We start from the raw sequence: 23,769 nt of genomic DNA, 5'->3' as shown, positions 1-23,769 counted from the left end.
AAGCCCTCCAACTCCAAAGTCCCCTCCGGCAGGGCGCCGCGAAGGGTCTCCAGATGAGATCTCGCGGAAACGGAAGCTTGCGGCGGCGGAAAAGTATTTTCGAGGATCCCCTGATTTTTTGCCGAATATTTGGTAATTTATAGGCCAAAGACCTAGGTCAGGGGGCGGCCAGGGAGGCCACAAGCCTGTCCACCGCCGCCTCCCCCTGGTGGCGGAGTGGGGGCTTGTGGGCTCCCTGGAGCCCACCTGGCTTGGCCCAAAAGCCCCCTGGTCTTCTTCCGTTCGGGAAAAAATCATTTCGGGTTTTTTCTTCCGTTTGGACTCTGTTCCAAAATCAGATCCGAAAAGAGTCAAAAACACGGAAAAAACAGGAACTGGCACTTGGCACTGAATTAGTAAGTTAGTCCCAAAAAGATATAAAAGGTACATAAAACAACCAAAGAAGACAAGATAAAAGCGTGAAACCATCAAAAATTATAGATACGTTTGAGACGTATCAAACATCCCCAAGTTTAACTCCTGCTCGTCCTCGAGTAGGGAAGTGATAAGAATGAATTTTTGATGCTTTCATGCTACCTAGCATAGGTGTCCTTTGTAATTCCTCTTATGTGATGTGAATGTTCACATCCATTAGATTCAAAACAATAGTTTTCTATTGACGTGGAAACAATAATAATTCAAGCAAACTAGAAAAGTAATCATGAACTTTCAAAATAACAAGGCCAAAAGAAAGTTATCACTACAAAAGCATATAGTGTGGCTATGCTCTATCATCATTGCACAACGAATTTAAATCATGCACAACCCCGGTATTGGCCAAGTAATTGTTTCACACCTTTACTTTCTCAAACATTTTCAACTCTTACGCAATACATGAGCGTGAGCCATGGTTATATCACTATAGATGGTGTGAAATGTAGTGGAGGTTGCAAGACAAAAAGGGAGAAGATAGTCACATTAACTAGGCATATCAATGAGCTGTGGAGATGCTCATCAATAGATATCAATGTGAATGATTAGGGATTGCCATACAAATGATGCACTAGAGCTACGAGTATGTGAAAGCTCTTAAAGAAAACTAGTGGGTGTGCATCCAACTTGCTTGCTCATGAAGACCTAAGGCAATTTTGAGGACGCCTATCATTGGAATATACAAGCCAAGTTATATAATGAAAATTTCCCACTAGCTACATGGTCGTGACAAAACGAGAGACTCTCAATCATGAAGATCATGGTGCTCAATATGCACAAGTGTGTAAAAGGTGGTAGCATTGTCCCTTCTCTCTTTTTCTCTCATTTTTTTTATTTTTGTGGGCTCTTTGGCCTATTTTTTTATTATTATTTTGGTGTGCTTCTTTGGCCTTTTTTATTTCCTCACATGGGACAATGCTCCATTAATAATGATCATCACACTTTCAACTCAAAACATAGAGTAACGATGACTCTATATGGAATGCCTTCGGTAGTGTACCGTGGCAAAGATCTAGCATGGCATAGACATCAATGGAAACGTCATGCTAGCTATCTTACGATCATGCAAAGGCAAAGTAGACGTGGTGGCACATGTCATGGTGGTAGTTGCATGGAAATATATCTCAGAATGACTTTGAAAAAACCATAATAGATAGGTATGGTCGCTGTTTTGGGGGAGGCTAATGGTGGGTTTTGTGCACCGGCAAAAGTTGCACGATATTAAGAAGATAGTGATGGTGGAAGGTGAAAGTGCATCTAAACCATGGACTCAACATTAGTCATGAAGAACTCATATACTTGTTGCAAAAGTTTTATTAGTAATCGAAACAAAGCATTCAACGCATACTCCTAGGGGAAGGGTTGGTAGGTATAAACCATCGCGCGATCCTAACCGCCACGCAAAGGATGGCAATCAATATACTAATCATGCTCAGATTTCATCACATAGCGGTTCACCATACGTGCATGCTACGGGAATCACTAACTTCAACACAAGTATTTCTGGATCCACAACACCTTACTAGCATGACTTCAATATTACCATAACCACAAATCAAAACTAATTGAGATGAATCAAACTTCTCTAACTATTCAATGCACATGAAGGTGGAAGTTTTCGTATCCATTTGGATAACTACCCCTTTTGAGACTACTTTCAAAGCATAGATCAACTACCAAGCCACGCACCGCTGTGCTCTAAAATATATAAGTGAAGCTCATAGAGCAAAAGTATCTAGCTCAAAAGATATAAGTGAAGCACATGAGCTGAATTGTCTACCAAAAGATATAAGTGAAGCTCGACAAAATCACGGTGTGTGCATGTCTCTCTCTCTAGGTGTGCAACAAGGATGATTGTGACACACAAAAAAGACTCCTACGATACAAGACGCTCCAAGCAAAAATACATAACATGTGGTGAATAAAAATATAGCCCCAAGTAACGTTACCGATGGATTGAAGACGAGAGAGGGGATGCCTTCCCAGGGCATCCCCAAGCTTAGGATTTTACGGCATCCTTGAATCTCTTGGTGTGCCTTTGGCATCCCCAATCTTGAGCTCATGCCAATCTTTATCTCTTTGTCCATAAGAACTTCACCCAAAACTTCAAAACTTCACAACACGAAACTTAAACAGAAACTCTTGATAACATTAGTACAAGAAAGCAAACCACCACTTCCTCAGGTACTGTAGCAAACTTAAATTCTACTTGTGCTGATGTTGGGTTACTGTACTTTCAATCTTCCATGGATAATACCCCCCGATACTATCCATAGTTTCATCAAAATAAGCAACCAACACAACAAAAACAGAATCTGTTAACAGCAGACCAGTCTGTAGCAATCTGTATGTTTCGTATACCTGTGGTACTTCCAAAATTCTGAAAAATTACGACATTCTGAAGAATTTGCGTAGCAATCAGGAGAAAAAGAATTAACTCAAAAGCTTTTACAGAAAAAAAACGAAAATTATTTTCGTGAGCAGAAAGTTTCTGTCTTTTCCAGCATGACCAAATGATCATCCCTAAGACTAATCATAACGGTTTTGCTTGGCACAAACGCAAAAATAAACACAATAGAAACACAATCATAATAGAATTATGAAAGTGTGGAAAGCACAAAACAGAAAGAAAAAGGATAGATTCGTTGGGTTGCCTCCCAACAAGCGCTATTGTTTAACGCCCTTAGCTAGGCATTCAATGGGTTGCCTCACACAAAAGACAGGAGTTGAGGCACAACGAGAGCATCATAAAGCATGTGAAAATCACATCTAAGTCTAACATACTTCCTATGCATAGGCATTTTATAGGAAAACAAATTGTCAAGACAACCAATAGTTGCCATATTCAAGGAAGAAGAAAGAGACAATAGCAATCTCAACCTAACGAGAGGTAATTTGGTAACATGAGAGTTTGTACCACAATATTTTCCTCTCTCATAGAAATTACATGTGGGATCATATTAAAATTCATCAATATAGCTATCCCATAGGATATTCTTTTCATGATCCACATGCATGCAAAGTTGACGCTCTTCGAAAATAGTGGGATTATCATCTAAAGTCATGAATTCTCCAAACCCACTTTCAGTATTGTTGCAAATATCATATTCATCATGAGGTTTGAACAAATTTTCAAGATCATCACCCCAATCATGATTATTGCAACAAGTAGTGGTCATAGCAAAACTAGCATCCCCAAGCTTAGGGTTTTGCATATTTTTAGCATGATTGTCACTAATAGGATTTATAGTGAAATCGTTGCAATCATGCTTCTCATCCAAGGAGACCTCGTGAATCACTTCATGAATTTCTTCCTCACAATTTTCAGATTCACGCATCTTACGCAAAACTCCAAAGAAATAGTCAATTGCCCTCAACTCACTAGCAATTTGTTCCACACGAGTGGGTCTCTTAAAGAGACTAGCAAGTGGATGAGGATCCATATCACTAGATTTTCAGCAAGCGAAGATGCAAGCATATTGAGGGCACATATCACACAAGCGAACAGAAAGCAAGCGAGAGAAAAGGGCAAACAAAAAAGGCAAAGGAGAAAACGACAAATGTGAAGTGGGGGAGAGGAAAACGAGAGGCAACTGGCAACAAAAGTAAATGCAAGAGAAGAGTTTGTGAGACCTACTTGGATAGATCTTGATTTACCCTCCCCGGCAACGACACCAGAAATACGCACGTTACCGGGAAATTATCTTGACGTTCTCCTCCCCGGCAACGGCGCTAGAAATACTTCTCCTACTGCAACAAAAGACCTTCCAACGGCGCCAGAAATATGAGTGTTGCTTGATACTCCTCAGCAACGGCACCAGGAATCCTTCAGCTGCTGCTACGCCCTAAGGGACTTCCTAGGCAAGTATGCAAATGATTTCCCCCGTGGCCTTGCGTTGGTGTTCCCTCGAAGTGGAAAGGGTGATATAGCATAGCGGTGGTAAGTACTTCCCTCAGTTTGAGAACCAAGGTATCAATCCAGTGGAGGACTATCTCAAGATCCGGCAGAAACACAAAAACTTGCTCCCAACGCTATGAAGGGGTTGTCAATCCCTTATAGATTGTTTGCCAAGTGAGAACTGAAAGAAACAAAGTAACAAAGCAAAGTAAAAGCGGAGGTGTAAACGATTGATGTGAATAGACCTGGGGCCGTAGTGTTTACTAGTGGCTTCTCTCATGAAAGCAAATAGACGGTGGGTAAACAAATTACTGTCGAGCAATTGATAGAATTGTGCAAAGTCGTGATGATATCTATGCGATGATTGTTTCTATAGGCATCACGTCCGAAACAAGTAGACCGATACTTTCTGCATCTAGTACTATTACTCCACACGTCGACCGCTATCCAGCATGCATCTAGTGTATTAAGTCCATAAGAACAGAGAACGCCTTAAGCAAGATGACATGATGTAGAGGGATAATCTCAAACCAATGATAAAACCCCCATCTTTTTACCCTTGTTGGCAACTAATTGATGTGTGCCTTGCTGCCCCTACTGTCACTGGAAAAGGTCACCACATGGCAGAACCCAAAACCAAGCACTTCTCCCATTGCAAGAATCATAGATCTAGTTGGCCAAACAAAACCCAAGACTCGGAGATACTTACAAGGATATCAAATCATGCATATAAGAAATCAGCAAAGACTCAAATATATGTCATAGATAATCTTCGTCAGCACCATCTCATCTCCAAACCCTAGTTCGTCACTTGTAACCAAGCTCCGTCTCACAACTCTGATTGGTACTTGTAAGGTTGCTAGTAGTGTTGATTACTCTTTGTAGTTGATGCTAGTTGGATTATTTGGTGGAACAGTCTATGTTCAGATCCTTGATGCTACTCATTACCTCTTTGGTAATGAATATGATTATGCTTTGTGAGTAGTTACTTTTGTTCCTGAGGACATGGGATAATTCATGCTAATAGTAGTCATGTGAATTTGGTATTCGTTCGGTAATTTGATGTGTTGTATGTTGTTTTTCCTCTAGTGGTGTTATGTGAACGTCGACTACATAACACTTAACCATTATTTTGGCCTAGAGGAAGGCATTGGGAAGTAGTAAGTAGATGATGGGTTGCTAGAGTGACAGAAGCTTAATCCCTAGTTTATTCGTTGCTTCGTAAGGGGTTGATTTGGATCCACTAGTTTAATGCTTTGGTTTGACTTTATCTTAATTCTTCTTTCGTAGTTGATGATGCTTGCGAGAGGGGTTAATCATAAGTGGGATGCTTGTACAAGTAAGGGCAGTACCCAAGCGCCGGTCCACCCACATATCAAACTATCAAAGTAACGAACGTGAATCATATGAACATGATGAAACTAGCATGACAGAAATTCCCTTGTGTCCTCGGGAGCGTTTTTCCTCCTATAAGACTTTTTCCAGGCTTGTCCCTTGCTACAAAAGGGATTGGGCTACTTTGCTGCACCGTTGCTACTTTTGTTACTTGTTTCTTGCTACGAATCATCTCACCACACAATCACTTGTTACCGACAATTTCAGTGCGTGCAGATTTTACCTTGCTGAAAACCACTTGTCAAATCCTTCTGCTCCTTGTTGGGTTCGAAACTCTTACTTATCAAATGGACTACGATTGATCCCCTATATTTGTGGGTCATCACTCCCTGGCAGCGCGACGGCGTGATAGTGGTGGTGGAGTAGTTGTCCCGGCAGGGCTTCGCCAAGCTATACCGAGGAAACTAGAGGAGACGAACTAGAGGGAGAGGGAGATGCTACACCGTGGCATGTGTTGTTCAGAACTCCCTCCCCTGTCATATATATATGAGGAGAGGAGGGTGGCCAGATCGGATAGGGTTCCCCCCTTGGGGGCGGTAGCCAAGGGGTGTGGGTCACGGCGGCACACTAGGGTGCCTTGCCACCCAAGGCAAGGGTGGCCGACCACTATGTGGGCTTAGCCCCCACCTTCCGCCACATGGGCCTTGGTGGGAGGGGCTGGTGTGCACGCTCTCATAGACGATGGGCCCTCCGGGGTAGCTAGACCCTCCCAGTGGGCCCCCGGAACACTTCCGGCACTCCCATCACAAAATTAGCATATCTCAAAACTTTTCACGACCTTGAAAACCAACTTCCTATATATCAATCTTTACCTCCGGACCACTCCGAAGCACCTCGTCATGCCTGAGATCTCATCCGGGACACCGAACAACTTCTGGTTACCACCACACATAAATCATTAATACCAAATCATCACCGAACTTTAAGTGTGCAGACCCTATGGGTTCGAGAACTGTCTAAACATGACTGAGGCACTCTTCGGTCAAGAACCAATAGCGGAACCTGGATGTGCATATTGGCTCCTACATATTCTACAAAGATCTTTATCAGTTGAACCACAATGTCAAGGATTCAACCAATCCCGTATATTGTTCCCTTTGTCCATCGGTATGTTACTTGCCGAAGATTCGATCGTCGATATCTGCACACCTAGTTCAGTCTCGTAACGGCAAGTCTGTTTACTCATTCCACAATACAAGATCCCGTGGCTAACTCTGTAGTCACATTTCTTGCAAGCTTGTTGTGATGTTGCATTACCGAGTGGGCCCCGAGATACCTCTCCGTCACACGGAGTGACAAATCCGAGTCTTGATCCATGCCAACTCAACAAACAGCCTCGGACATACCTATAGAGCACCTTTATAGTCACCCAGTTATGTTGCGATGTTTGATACACACAAGGTACTCCACCGCTGTTAGTGAGTTAAATGTTCTCATGGTCATAGGAACAGATACTTGACATGCAGAAAACAATAGCAATAAACTTACACGATCATATGCTACGTTCATTGTTTGGGTCTTGTCCATCACATCATTCTCCTAATGATGCGATCCCATTATGAAATGAAAACTCATGTCTATGGCTAGGAAACCTTGACCATCTTTGATCAACGAGCTAGTCGTTTCGAGGCTCACTAGGGACAGTGTGTCTTCTATGTATCCACACATGTATTTGAGTTTCCAATCAATACAATTCTTGCATGGATAATAAACGATCTTCATGAACAAGGAAATATAATAATAACCACTTTATTATTGCCTCTAGGGCATATTTCCAACAATACGTCCCCAACGTATCTATAATTTTTTTATTGTTCCATATTGTAATATTATCATTCTAGGATACTCGTTGGGCATTTATTTGTTGATTCATATTACTTTTGAGGACTAACCTATTAACCTAGTGCCAAGTTCCAGTTGTTGTTTTCTGCATATTTTTGGCTTTTCAGGTTTACTATACCAAATGGAGTCCAAATACCACAACACTTTTTGATGATTTTCTGTGGACCAAAAGGAGACTTAGAAGCTTTAGGACGAGGTGAGGGGATACGCGAGGGACCCACAAGCCAACAGGGCACGCCCACGGGGGTGGCTGCACCGTGTTAGCTTGTGGGCCACACCCTCATCTCCTGACCTTGTTCTCAGGTTTAAGATTCGCATATATTCTAAAAACCCTAGGAGGGCTCCCAAAACACTTTTTTCGCTTCCGCAAGTTTCTATTCCGCTGTGTGCCCATCTGGAGCCCTGTTCTGGTGCTCTATCAAAGAGGGGACCGATCACGAGGGCCTTTACATCATCCTTTCTGCTCCCATGGTGATGTATGAGTAGTCTACCACAGACCTATGGTTGCATAGCTAGTATCTAGATGGCTTTCTCTCTCTATGTTCTTCAACATAAATTTCATCGCATCTTCGGGATGATCGATTCAATGTAATCACTTTCTGCGGTGTGTTTGTGGGGATATGATAAATTGTGGGTTTATGTTCAGATTATTCATGATAAAGATTTGAGTCTTGTCTGAAGTTATTTGTGATTCTTATTTGCATGATTATTATAGTGTCATAAATCTCTCTAATCTATTAATTTGGTTTGGCCAACTAGATTGATCTATCTTCAATGAGAGGGGTGCTTTGTAGTGGGTTCAATCTTGAGGTGCTCTATATCCTAGTGACAAAGTAGGGGACAAGACATATATTTGTATTGCTTCCACTAAGTACAAAACGATGGGGTTGATTCATACAAATAGAGTTTTCATATTCTACACCATGTCATTGTTCTCCAAGCATTACTTAGTTTTACTTGATACTCTAGATGCATGCTGGATAGCGATCGATGGGTGGAGTAATAGTAGTAGATCCAGGGAGGAGTCGGTCTACTTGCTTATGGACGTGATACCTATATATAAATAATCATTGCCATGAATAAATATTGCATAACTATGCGCCTTTCTATCAACTGCCAGATAGTAATTTGTTTACCCACCATATGCCTTCTTCGAGAGACATGCCACTAGAGAACATTATGGCCCCATCATATGTCTCCAACGTATTGAGAATTTACGAAGTATTCATGCCATATTTGACTACATTTACAATACATTTATATGGTTTTGATGCAGTTTATATGATTTATTTAGAACAAACCCAGACTGATGATGTTTTTAGCATAATTACCATGGTGTTGTTTTTTGTGCAGAAAATAAAAGTTTTCGGAATCACCCAAAACTTTTTTATGATTTTTATGATAAAATAAGAAATACCGGAGCAAATAACCACCAGAGGTGATCCACCTGTGGGCTACAAGACACCCACCCTGTGGGCGCTTCCTAGTTGTGTGGTGGGGACCACGTGTCTCCGGTTGACGTGATTCCAACGTTGAAAAATCCTATATATACAAAAAACTCTCAAAGTTAACCTAGAACTTCCGCTCCACCCCCACAACTCTCTCTATCAAAGAAAAAACCATTCAGAGCCTTTCGAGTACCCTATTGAAGAGGGGAAATCATCACGTGTGACCATCTTCATCATCCCGGTGGAGGCCATGACAAGGAGGGAGTAGTTCGCCCTTGGGGCTGAGGGTATGTACGAGTAGCTATGTGTTTGATCTCTCTCTCTCTCTCTTGTGTTATTGAGATGTCACGATCTTGATGTATCACAGGCTTTGATAATATAGTTGGATCATATGGTGTTTGTCCCTTGCTATCTTGTTGTATTGAATTTAATCTTTCCCTTTGAGATATTGTTGTGTTGGATCGAATATTGGGTTTGAGAACACTTGATGTATGTATTGGTATTCAACTTGCGGATTTATGTGGTGACAATGGGGTAATCTGTGCATAGGGTTGATACACGTTCTTGTCCTACCTTCTCCAATCTCGGGGCACTCTTTGAAGTTCTTTGTGTTGGATTGAATATTATGAATCTAAAATTGTTTGATGCATGTCGAATAATTAATTCACGGATACTTGTGGTTACATTGGAGTATCTAGGTGACATTAGGGTTGATTGAAATGTATCATTGGTGTTATTTTGGTACGAACTCTAGGGTTGTTTGTGACACCTATAGTGAAAGTACATGTTGCCCCCATGTGTGGTTTTGGTAATTGATGACAATCCTAATGGACTAATGTTTTCTTTGAGTTATACATTTCAAGGAATGTTCTATTTGCAATACATGAATAATATTGGATGAATTGAAGTATCTTTGTTCCATGAATATGCAAAAAGGAGCTCTAATGAATTCTAAATGAATGTCATATACATACTGTTGTGCATGCATCAAGGATGACCTCAATGATTGAATCAAATATGATACGATCAAGATGAATTCCATGTGATGAACAAGATTTGATTTATGTGGAGTTCATTAAGGATCTCACACATTCTCATGCTTTGGGTTATGGTTGTAACCATGATGGATCAAGATCTTGAGAGAATAATTAAAGAGAAGAATTCTACATATGTATTGAAAATAGGATCATGATAAGCTTATATGTTGAGTCTTTGATGACTATGTCTTAAAGCAAGTAATTCAAGTGAAGAATTCATTGTGCCTCTCAAGAAACTATGTTGTATCATGAAGACGAGCAAGTGATAGCCAATATGAGATTCATGGAGAATATTGATATGGTCATGGTGAATTGAGATATTGGTAATCATTTCTTAAAGCAATCAAGCCTAATAAGACATCAATAGGGCCTTCAGGACATCAAGATTAATCATGGATCAAAGATAAATGTTGACCAAGATGAAGATCAAAGAGTTAACTCAAAGTTGGTCATCACACAAGCGCAAATGATGTACCACATGGGATCTTGTAGTATGGTAAGTAATTGTCAATTGCACTTTGTGTACCAACCCATACTATGTTTTTCTATGTCTATGAGGGTTAGGTAATTCTCATGGGCTCGCATCAAGAGAGAGATTACAAGTGTCCATGAGACGATGACATCAAGTGTTTGTGATCAAGTTTGACAAGGGAAAGTTCAAGATAACCATCCCTAAGGATTACAAGCTTGAAGCTTGTGGATGTTCACATGATGGACAAGTGAACATAAATACAAAGCAAGGCTTTCCACATTGTGTATGAGAGACCTACTTGAAGACTTCATCAATTCCTTGCCTTTAGCTTGAGCCAATAATAAACAATAACATCAATCTCAAGTGAAAGGCTCGAATCAAAGGTATTAGTTCCTTTGACGTTAGTGGTGTGGAGTGATGATCACCGAATAATCATATACACTCAAGAATGGATTATCGGAAGCTATGTAGTGTAGCTTTTTCATGATTCTTGAGTTCTGGGGATCCCACACTATTAAGATGGGATCAAAGGGTTTCGAAATGGACTTGCTCAAGTCAACATCTTATGTACAAAATTGTCGGTGAATACTCACAACATATGCCATAGGTAGGCTAAAGTCGGTGAGAACCGGAGTGGCAACGGAGGGCGCTGGGGGCGAGGTTGGTACAAGCATGGAACGCACGATGTACCGAGGTTCAGGGATCTCCGTAGAGATAATACCCCTAGTCCTGCCGGAGTGTATGATGTATATGGATGGATTACAAGGTTGCTCCTGGAGCTGTGTTGCGGAGGAGGAAGAGGGGAGCAGCCGGCTCGTCTCTGCCTCTCCTATGTGGTTGGTGAGTGTGTGTGTGTGTAATCTGTTGACCGACCCTCTGCATGGAGGGGGACCGGGGGGTTTTATAGACGAACCCACCGGCCTACAATATGGATAATGGGTACAAGAGTGGGACCCAGCTGGCAGCCTCGCCGGCTGGCCAGGGGGCCCACGAGGGTCTTGTCTTGTCGCTTGAGGGGCCCGCCGGCTGCGAGGTCCCGTCTTGCTGTGGGACCCGCCGGCTAGCCAATGGAGCTCTCGCGTAAGGTTGACGTAGGGCACGCGCGGTACGTTCGGCGTCTTCTAGCGAGATTCGTCATTTCAGACGGTACGGTCGCCTCCACTGTTCCCACGCCGAGTGCAGTAAGGGAGTGGGAGTTTGATGGCCGACACTATGCTGGGTGATGGATCAGAGCCGGGGTAGGTCAGCGGCGTGGCTGCCGAAGCTAATACATGTCGTGCACTCCGATCCAGTACCTTTGCTAACGCGTAGCCACCTTTAACCGTAGGGTCTCGTCCTGACCTATGGTCTGATGTGACTTGAGATCCCCGGCCGGCTAGCCGGCTTGGGCACGACCGCCTCGTCCCTAGTCGGCTGGCTTGGCCTAGGCGGTCAGGAAAAGGTAACCGTCTCACCTCTAGCCGGCAGGTGTTGCCTGGCCGGCCAGAGAGTTAGCCATCTCGCCCCCTAGCCGGTAGGTGTGGCCTAGCCGGCTAGAGGACTTGGGCCTTGCAAAATGGTTTCTGGTCATTCCTTTGGGGCCGGAGATAAAGGAGTAGGCTCGTTGAGCCTACCCCGGGGTTATCCCCCCGACAGTAGTCCCCAAAGCTGGAGAGGCCCGCCGCATGCTGGTGGGTGGCCTCACCGGCTTGTTTTCTGTCTTTGTATTCCTCTCGCCATTTGCGACAGGGAAAGCCGGCTCCGAAGCCGGCTGGCTTCGAAGCGACGCCTCGGCTCCGTCATAGGCTGCGTAGAACGCGCCACGTGTCAGGCCCGGTTTGACGTAATGATGGTTATTACTGGTGATGGGACCGGGCCTGGGCCTTGGGTCCCGCCATGATGCCCCCTTGGCCTCCACGGGGAAGATCCTCTGCGGATTTACTCCGCGACGGTTGGGTTTCGGGAAGCGTTACCGCCCGTAATACACGGGGGTTAGTGGGGCTCCGAGCGCACCGGATCCCCTCCCCATGACGCTTCGTGGGGTTTAAATGGGATGCAGGGGTTCCGAGGAGGCCACTTGCCCCCTTCTCGCCCCGCATCGACGCCCTCTTCCTCCCTGAGCCCAGAGAGAAAGAGCCCGTCCACTTCGTCTTCTTCTTCTCCATCGCCGTCGAGCCTCCAACCTTCCCGAGCTCCGCCGCCCGCAGCCATGGCCGGCGGCTCTTCCTCGAAGAAGACTTCGTCTCAGGGAGCCTGGCTTGGCAGCGAGATCTGCCAAGGCCGCATCGAGGCGCTTCGCCACCGCCGGATGCTGTCCCCGGCTTCCCAGGTGCTGGTGCGGATCCTTGGAGCTGAGACAGCCCCAACACCGGTAGAGGGAGAGATCATCGTTTTCGATGAGCACTTCTACAAGGGCTTTGGGCTCCCGGCGAGCCCCTTCTTCTCTGAATGGCTCCACTTCTTCGTCCTGCAATCTTAATTGCTATTCATATTGGTGTTATATTACTGTATTCTCACTTTTCCATAGCTAGTACCCCCCCCCCGATATTATCCATAGTTTCATCAAAACAAGCAACCAACACAACAAAAACAGAATATGTCAAAAACAAACCAGTCTATAGAAATCTGTATACTTTGTATACTACTAGTACCTCAAAATTCTGAAAAATTACGACATCCTGGGCAAAAGGCATATCAACCAGCAGCAAAACGAATCAACTCAAAAGCTCTTTCTAAATAAAAATGAAAAATAATTTCGTGAGCGAAAAGTTTCTGTCTTTTTCCAGCAGGATCAAACAACCATCACCAAACCAAGCATAAAGGTTTTGCTTGGCTAAAACACAAAAAGAAACACAAAAAACACAATCATAACAGAATTATGATGGTGTGGACGCAACAAAACAGAAAGAAAAAGATAAATTCGTTGGGTTGCCTCCCAACAAGCGCTATTGTTTAACACCCTTAGCTAGGCATAAGGTGATAGAATCACGTATCGTCGTCTTTGGTACTCAAACCATAAGTAGAGTGATCACTCATCATCTTAACGTCTTCATCTCTCTTACTAAATGGTTCACCACTATTTTTAGGAACAAAAACATACTTGGTGGCCTTATTGTGGGCAAAATTTGGAGTGTTCTGCACAGCGGCAAAAGCGGAACCCAAGTTGGTTATAACATCCTCTAGTTTGCCAATCCTAGCGGAATCATGACCTAGTTTTTTGTTAACTGTGGGTTCCTTCTCCTTTAAATTTTTCAAAGTCATTCCCACCTTGGATCCGTACTGAGTGATTTGATTGTGGATCTTTTTATCCAAATTCTCAATGAGTTCAATCGTAGCAACTTTATTTTCAATGATATCCAGCCTATGCATCACATGTTCCAGAGTTCATTAACCATGAGTGGGGGTGAGCCTACCAAATTTATTACAGCTCCGTAAGAATCAACGATATGGCTACCCAAGAAATTTCTGCCTATGATGGTGTCAACAACATACCTATTCCAAGGGGAAATACCCACATAAAAGCTGCAAAGCAGGACGGTAGTAGATTGCATACGAGTAGATCTACTCTGAGCATTGCAAATCCTATACCAAGCGTCCTTTAAGTTTTCTTCCTCATTTTGCTTGAAACTGAGAACTTCGTTCTCGGGAGTATCGTTCGAAGCGGCGGGTCTAGCCATGAGGACATGTAGACTATCCCACACAAGCGAACAGAAAGCAAGCGAAAGAAAAGGGTGAACGAAAAAGGCAAATATTTTTGTAAATTTTTGTTTTTCATAAGTGGGGGAGAGGAAAACGAGAGGCAAAAAAGTAAATGCAATAGATGAGTTTGCGACACTTACTTGGATGAGCTTCACTTAGAACTTGGTCCTCCCCGGCAACGGCGCCAGAAATCCTTCTGCTGCCTCTTGAGCTTGCGTTGGTTTTTCCCTTGAAGAGGAAAGGGTGATGCAACATAGGAGCAGTAAGTATTTCCCTGAGTTTTAGAACCAAGGTATCAATCCAGTAGGAGAATCAGGCCAAGTGTCCAGAGTACCTACGCAAACACAAAGAGCTTGCACCCAACGCTATAAAGGGGTTGTCAATCCCTTCAAGATTGATTGCAAAGTGAGATCTGAAGGCAGAAAGTGCAATGAAGTAAAAGTGTAAGGTTGAAAATATGTGAAGTAGACCCGGGGGCCATAGTGTTCACTAGAGGCTTCTCTCAAAATAGAAAATATTACGGTGGGTGAACAAATTACTGTCAAGCAATTGATAGAACCACACAAAGTCATGACGATATCTAAGGCAATGATCATACATATAGGCATCACGTCCGAGACAAGTAGACCGATACTTTCTGCATCTACTACTATTACTCCACACATCGACCGCTATCCAGCATGCATCTAGTGTATTGAGTTCATGACGAACAGAGTAACGTCTTAAGCAAGATGACATGATGTAGAGGGATAAACTCAAACCAATGATGTAAACCCCATCTTTTTACCCTTGATGGCAACAACATGATGCGTGCCTCGCTGCCCCTTCTGTCACTGGGAGAGGTCACCGCACGGTATGAACCCAAAACCAAACACTTCTCCCATTGCAAGAATCATAGATCAAGTTGGCCAAACAAAACCCACAACTCAAAGAGAATTACAAGGATATGAAATCATGCATATAAGAGATCAGAAAAAACTCAAATAAGATTCATAGATAATCTGATCATAAATCCACAATTCATCGGATCTCGACAAACACACCGCAAAAGAATATTACATCTGATAGATCTCCATGAAGATCATGGAGAACTTTGTATTGAAGATCCAAGAGAGAGAAGAAGCCATCTAGTTACTAGCTATGGACCCGAAGGTCTATGGTAAACTACTCGCGCATCATCGGAGAGGTCATGGTGTTGATGAAGAAGCCCTCCGTATCCGAATCCCCCTCCGGCAGGGCACCAGAACGTGCCCCAGAAGGGATCTTGCGGAGACAGAAGCTTGCGGCGGCTGAAAAGTATTTTCGTGGATCTCTCGCGCAGTTTTGGATTTTTCAAGAATTTATAGGCGGAAGAGGTAGGGCAGACGAGCCACAGGGGGCCCACAAGCCTGCTAGGCGCCCCCCCCCCCGCGCGCGCGCGCGCGCCTAGGGGGCTTGTGAAGTCCCATGGTGGCCTCTGCCTTGGTTCTCACGTCCCGTGCATATCTTCTGTTCCAGAAAAAATCTTTTCGAAGTGTTATTCCGTTTGGACACCGTTTAAAATCCTCCTCTGAAAAGGGTCAAAAACACGGAAAAACAGGAACTGGCACTTGGCACTGAGTTAATAAGTTAGACCCAAAAAAGATATAAAAGGCATACAAAACATACAAAGTTTGACAAGATAATAGCATGGAACCATAAAAAATTATAGATATGTTAGAGACGTATCCAGCATCCCCAAGCTTAACTCCTGCTCGTCCTCGAGTAGGGAAGTGATAAAGACTGAATTTTTGATGTGGAATGCTACCTAGCATAGTTGTCCTTTGTTACTTCTTTCATGTGACATGAATGTTCAGATCCATAAGATTCAAAACAATAGTTTGCTATTGACATGAAAACAATAATACTTCAAGCAAACTAGCAAGGTAATCATGAACTTTCAAAATAACAAGGCCAAAGAAACGTATCCCTACAAAATCATATAGTCTGGCTATGCTCCATCATCCCCACACAACTAATTTAAATCATGCACAACCCCGGTATTGGCCAAGTAATTGTTTTCGCACTCTTACTTTCTCAAACCTTTTTCAACTCTCAGGCAATACATGAGCGTGAGCCATGGATATAGCACTATGGTGGAATAGAGTGTGGTGGAGGTTGTGAGACAAAAAGGAGGAGATGGTCACATTGACTCGGCGTATAAAAGGACTATGGAGATTCCCATTAATAGATATCAATGTTAATGAGTAGGGATTGCCATACAAAGGATGCACTAGAGCTATAAGTATGTGAAAGCTAAAAAGGAGAACCAGTGGGTGTGCATCCAACTTGCTTGCTCAGGAAGACCTAGGGCAATTTTGAGGAAGCCCATCATTGATATATACAAGCCAAGTTATATAATGAATATTCCCACTGGAATATGGTGATGACAAAACGAGAAGCTCTCAATCATGAAGAACATGGTGCTATTATGAAGCACAAGTGTGGAAAGAGATAGTAGCATTGTCCCTTCTCTCTTTTTCTCTCTTTTTTTTGTTTAGGCTCTTTGGCCTCTCTTTTTTTTATTGTGGGCAACTTTGGCCTATTTTTTTATTTCCTCACATGGGACAATGCTCTAATAATGATGATCATCACACTTTTATTTACTCACACCTCAAAGCTTAGAACGATGATGACTCTATAGGAAATGCCTCCGGCAGTGTACCGGGATGTGCAACGATCTAGCTTGGCGTATGACGTTGAAACATCTCACTAGCTATCTTACGATCATGCAATGGCAATATGAGAGTCACAACACAAGTCATGAGACGGAACGGTGGGAGTAGCATGGCAATATATCTCGGAATGGCTATGAAAATGCCATAGTAGGTAGGTATGGTGGCTGTTTTGAGGAAGGCATATGGTGGGTTTGTGCACCAGCGAAAGTTGCGCGGCACTAGAGAGCCTAGAAATGGTGGAAGGTGAAAGTGCATCTATACCATGGACTCACATTAGTCATGAAGAACTCACATACTTATTGCAAAAGTTTTTATTAATAATTGAAACAAAGTGCTAAACGCATACTCCTAGGGGAAGGGTTGGTAGGTGTAAACCATCGCGCAATCCCGACAGCAACACAAAGGATGACAATCAATAGATCAATTATGCTCCGACTTGCTAACATAGCGGTTCACCATACGGGCATGTTACGAGAATCACTAACTTCAACACAAGTATTTCTAGATTCACAACACCCTACTAACATAACTCTTAATATTACCAAATCCACGTCTCAAAACTAATTGAAAGGAATCAAACTTCTCTTTCTACTCAATGCACATATAGATGGAAGTTTCATTGTATCCTCTTTGGGTACCTATCACCTTTGGAACTACTTTCATAGCACAAACCAACTACCAAGTTACGCACCGTCGTGCTCTAAAAGATCTAAGTGAAGCACAAAGAGCAAAATTGTCTAGCTCAAAAGATATAAGTGAAGCACAAAGAGTATTCTAGCAAATTCACGATGAGTGCATGTCTCTCTCAAAAGGTGTGCAGCAAGGATGATTGTGACACAGCAAAAAGAAAAGACTCCTGCGATACAAGACGCTCCAAGCAAAACACATATCATGTGGTGAATAAAAATATAGCGCCAAGTAATGTTACCGATGGATTGAAGATGAAAGAGGGGATGCCTTCCCGGGGCATCCCCAAGATTAGGCATTTTGGTGTCCTTGAATTTGGCTTGGGGTGCCTTGGGCATCCCCAAGCTTGAGCTCTTTCCACTCTTTATCCCTTTTGCCATGAGAACATCACCCAAAACTTGAAAACTTCACAACACAAAACTTAAACAGAAACTCGTGATATCATTAGCACAAGAAAACAAACTACCACCTCTTTAGGTACTGTAGCAATCTTGATTTCTATTCATATTGGTGTTAGATTACTATATTCTCACTTTTCCATGGCTAGTAGCCCTCGATACTATCCATAGTTTCATAAAAACAAGCAACCAACACAACAAAAACGGAATCTGTCAAAAACAGACCAGTCTGTAGCAATCTGTATACTTCGTACACTTATGGTACCTCAAAATTTCTGAAAAATTATGACAACCTGGGCAAAAGGCATATCAACCAGCAGAAAAAATAATAAACTCAAAAGCTCTTTCTGAATAAAAATGAAAAACAATTTCGTGAGCGAAAATTTCTGTCTTTTTCCAGCAGGATCAAACAACCATCACCAAATCAATCATAAAGGTTTTGCTTGGCTCAAACACAAAAAGAAACAAAAAAAACACAATCATAACAGAATTATGATGGTGTGGACGCAACAAAACAGAAATAAAAAGATAAATTCATTGGGTTTCCTCCCAACAAGCGCTATTGTTTAACGCCCTTAGCTAGGCATAAGGTGATAGAATCACGTATCGTCGTCTTTGGTACTCAAACCATCAGTAGAGTGATCACTCATCATATTAAGGTCTTCATCTCTCTTGCTAGATGGTTCACCACTATTTTTAGGAACAAAAACAGACTTGGTGGCCTTGTTGTGGGCAAAATTTGGAGTGTTCTAGATAGCGGCAAAAGCGGAACCCAAGTTGGTTATAACATCCTCTAGTTTGCCAATCCTAGCGGAATCATGACCTAGTTTGTCGTTAACTGTGGGTTCCTTCTCCTTTAAATTTTTCAAAGCCATTCCCACCTTGGATCCATACTGAGTGATTTTCTTGTGGATCTTTTTATCCAAATTCTCAATGATTTCAATCGTAGCAACTTTATTTTCAATGATATCCAGCCTACGCATCACATGTTCTAGAGTTAAGGTAGTTCCATTAACCATGAGTGGGGGTGATCCTACCAAATTTATTACAGCTCCATAATAATTAACGGTATGGCTACCCAAGAAATTTCCGCCTACGATGGTGTCAACAACATACCTATTCCAAGGGGAAATACCCACATAAAAGTTGTGAAGCAGGACGGTAGTAGATTGCTTATGTGTAGATCTACTCTGAGCATTGCAAATCCTATACCAAGCGTCCTTTAAGTTTTCTTCCTCATTTTGCTTGAAATTGAGAACTTCGTTCTCGGGAGTATCGTTCGAAGCGGTGGGTCTATCCTTGAGGACAGGTAGACTATCCCACACAAGCGAACAGAAAGCAAGCGACAGAAAAGGGCGAACGAAAAAGGCAAATATTTTTGTAAATTTTTGTTTTTCACAAGTGGGGGAGAGGAAAACAAGAGGCAAAAAAGTAAATGCAAGAGATGAGTTTGCGACACTTACTTGGATGAGCTTCACTTAGAACTTGATCCTCCCCGGCAATGGTGCCAGAAATTCTTCTGCTGCCTCTTGAGCTTGCGTTGGTTTTCCCTTAAAGAGGAAAGGGTGATGCAGCACAGGAGCAGTAAGTATTTCCCTCAGTTTGAGAACCAAGGTATCAATCCAGTAGGATAATCAAGCCAAGTGTCCAGAGTACCTGCGCAAACACAAAGAGCTTGCACCCAACTCTATAAAGGTGTTGTCAATCCCTTCAAGATTGATTGCAAAGTGAGATCTGAAGGCGGAAAGTGCAACGAAGTAAAAGTGTAAGGCTGAAAATATGATGTGAAGTAGACCCGGGGGCCATAGTGTTCACTAGAGGCTTCTCTCAAAATAGCAAATATTACGGTGGGTGAACAAATTACTGTCGAGCAATTGATAGAACCGCGCAAAGTCATGACGATATTTAAGGCAATGATCATACATATAGGCATCACGTCCGAGACAAGTAGACCAATACTTTCTGCATCTACTACTATTACCTCATCGAAGGCAGGCTCCACGGGCATGCAAATCGATCCGGACACAATGCATCCGGTGGTGTAGGTGCGGGCCCCCGCCCAATGCGTAAAGCCAGCCGATGTCGCGATCGGCCCCATGGTGGGCGCCAAATGTCGGCGAATACTCACAACATATGCCATAGGTAGGCTAAAGTCGGTGAGAACCAAAGTGGCAACGGAGGGTGCTGGGGGCGAGGTTGGTACAAGCATGGAACGCATGATGTACCCAGGTTCACGACTCTCCGTAGAGATAATACCCCTAGTCCTGCCGGAGTGTATGATGTATATGGATGGATTACAAGGTATCTCCTGGAGCTGTGTTGCGGAGGAGGAAGAGGGAAGCAACCGTCTCGTGTCTGCCTCTCCTATGTGGTTGGTGAGTGTGTGTGTAATCTGTTGACCGGCCCTCTGCATGGAGGGGGACCGGGGGGTTTTATAGACGAACCCACTGGCCTACAATATGGATAATGGATACAAGAGTGGGAACCGGCTCGCAGCCTCGCCGGTTGAACAGGGAGCCCACGAGGGTCTTGTCTTGTCGCTCGAGGGGCCCGCCGGCTGCGAGGTCCTGTCTGGCTATGGGACCCACCGGCTAGCCAATGGAGCTCTCGCGTAAGGTTGACGCAGGGCACAAGCGGTACGTCTGGCGTCGTCTAGCGAGATTCGTCATGGGCAGATGGTACGGTCGCCTCCACTATTCCCACGCCGAGTGCAGTAATGTAGTGGGAGTTTGACGGCTGACACTATGCTGGGTGATGGATCAGAGCCAGGGTAGGCCAGCGGCGTGGCTGCCGACGCTAGTACCTGCCGTGCACTCCGATCGAGTACCTTTGCCGACGCGTAGCCACCTTTAACCGTAGGGTCTCATCATGACCTACGATCTGATGTGACTTGAGATCCCCGGCCGGCTAGCCCTCTTAGCTAGCCGTCTTGGGCACGGCCGCCTCGTCCCTAGCCGGCTGGCTTGGCCTAGGCAGTCAGGAAAAGGTAGTCGTCTCACCTCTAGCCGGCAGGTGTTGCCTGGCCGTCTAGAGAATTAGCCGTCTCACCCCCTAGCCGGTAGGTGTGGCCTAGCTGGCCACAGGACTTGGGCCTTGCAGAATGGTTTCTGGTCATTCCTTTGGGGGCGGAGATAAAGGAGTAGGCTCGTTGAGCCTACCCCGGGGTTATCCCCCCGACAAAAATCCCACTCCTATCATATATCCCAAAGTAAAACAATTAGCCAAAAAGGGTTCGCCAAATTATATACTCAAACATTTGCATCATCCAATTTGTTTGATATTGGATGGTTCTCTATGTGAGGACGTGGAGCTTTTAGATAGCTACAAAATGAGCCCAAGATCATCAAAATCGGAGTTCGTATGTAAACGTTACGCATGTTTTACTATTGGTATGCTCGCTGTTTATTGGAGGGCGGAAGTTCTAGGAAGGTTTCCGGAAAAGTTCCGGGCTAAACGAAAAGTTTGCAAAAATCTGGCCCAAAGGGAGCCTGGAAGTTCCGGCGGGCAGAAGTTTTGGGCCTCCCGAAAGTTCCGGGGGGCAGAAGTTCCAGGAAAGTTCCGGGGCAAGTTCCATGCTAACGAGAAACTTTACATTGTGTGCCTCAATAGGGAGCCCAGAAGTTCCGGGCAAGCTAGAAGTTTCAGGCTATATATTTTTTTGCATAATGGGCAGATTTGGTGGGGCACTATATAAAGTACCCCTTCTTCCCCAATAAAATTAGGCCTTTGGATGTGAGATTTCCCCATTGTTTTGAGCATTCTACTCCTCCCCCAAGCCTCAAAACTCCAATACATTATGGGAAAAAGTATCCCATGGGTCTAGGGTTCATTTGTTGACCTCCTCCATTGTTCCTCTCCTCTTCCATCCCTCCATATCATTAGTTGCTTTTGGTGGGATTTGAGAGAGAGGGATTTGAGCATTCTTGAGAGTTCTTGAGAGAGATTTCATCCAACCTATATCCACTCCTCTCTCTATTTTGACCAAAGAAATTTTTGATTTGAGCAAGTATTGAGAATTTCCCCTTTGATCTTGTTTCTCTTGGAGGTTGGAGACTCCTAGGTGGTAGGAGTACTTCGGTGAGGAATCAACTTGTGATTTGTCCCCCAAAAAGTTTGTGAAGGTTTGGAGGCCGCCTCAAGGTTTACCACTAGTGGTTGGGAATCGCCTTCGTGGTGATATCTCAAGGAGAATAGTGTGAGCCTTCGTGGCGTTGGTGTGCCTTCGTGGTAACATCCACCTTTCTGACGGTGACTAGCTTCCCTCCAAGGAAGTGAACATTGCGATACATCCTCGTCTCCGTGACTTCGGTTATCCCTAACCCTAACTCCTTACTTGTGGTTTCCTTTGGTTACTTGAGCATACGTTCACTACATATTGTTGTCCTCATCATATTGTGTTGGCTATTTACTTGTAAAGATTAATCATTTAGGACTACACGTTATATCCCGCAATTCATACTTCCCGCTATTGATATATCTTGTGTTTAGTTTGAATTGCAACTTGTGTCATACACTTACATATCTTGTGATATTGCTCAAGTAAGTTTGTGTCACTTACTTGTGCTTGTGACTAATCTTGTTGTGCTCATCTTAGTAGAATAAGTTGTTGGTGCACGTAGTTGAGCCTAGTATATTTAGGATTTGTGCTTGAAAAGTATCCTCTTAGTTTATTACCGCATTAGGATAAAGCCAAATCCATAGAAGTTCTTAAAATGCCTATTCAACCCCCCCCCCCCTCTAGGTGACATTGCGGTCCTTTCATATAGGAATAGCCCAATAGATTGATCGGAAAGGATAACCTTGAGGTGGTTCCAATACCTACAACAATTTCATCTTATGTTCTCCGCTAGATATGAACTTTGGAATGATTCTTTCGTTGAGGGATGATCTTATGATTCTACTATGATAGCATTCTTGAGAGCTTGCACTAGTGAAAGTATGAACCTAGGCCTAATTTCCAAGTATTTATGCAACGTTTTTCTCGTTGTTTTCCACTTGCTAAATTGTTTTTTTATATTTTAAGATTACAAAAACCTTTATCTATTTTCCATACTACACTTGTATCACCATCTCTTCGCCGAACTAGTGCACTTATACAATTTCCCATTGTACTGATTGTGTTGGGGACACAAGAGATTTCTTGTATTTGATTGCGGTTTTATTTGAGAGAGACCATCTACATCCTACACCTCCCACGAATTGACCAACCTTAGGTCATCCACTTGGGAGTAATTTGATGTTGTCCTGCAAAACTATGCACTTGGAGGCCCAACAACGTCTACAAGAATAAAGTTACATAGTGGACATCACCCCCGGGTCTATTCACTTATATATTTACAAACACTGTTATTTACTTGATGATCTTATTTACCTTTTATTTATTTCCACTTTATATTCATCCAACTAAAATCTACACTACTCATTTGCTTGCAAGTAATGAGTCCAAGGGGATTAACAACCCTCTTGCCCGCGTTGGGTGCATGTGTTTGTTCTTTTGTGCATAGGCATTGCTAACGAGGGTTGTGTGATAATCCTATTGGTTCTATAACCTTGCTTCTCACTAAGGTAAATACTTATCTATATCGTGTTGCATCATCCCCTCCACTTCCGGGAAAACGCCAATGCAAATCACAAGTATCATCCACCCATAAGCTATATCCATGGTTCACTCTCTTGTTTTGAGTGAGGTCGAAAATGATGAAGCGCCGTAGAAGTACGATTCAATTTCTTGGTTTGACACCGAGGTG

The sequence above is a fragment of the Hordeum vulgare genome, chromosome 7H, assembly GCF_904849725.1.
Source record: "Hordeum vulgare subsp. vulgare chromosome 7H, MorexV3_pseudomolecules_assembly, whole genome shotgun sequence".
Lineage (NCBI taxonomy): Eukaryota > Viridiplantae > Streptophyta > Magnoliopsida > Poales > Poaceae > Hordeum > Hordeum vulgare.
This window is presented reverse-complemented; position numbering follows the sequence as displayed.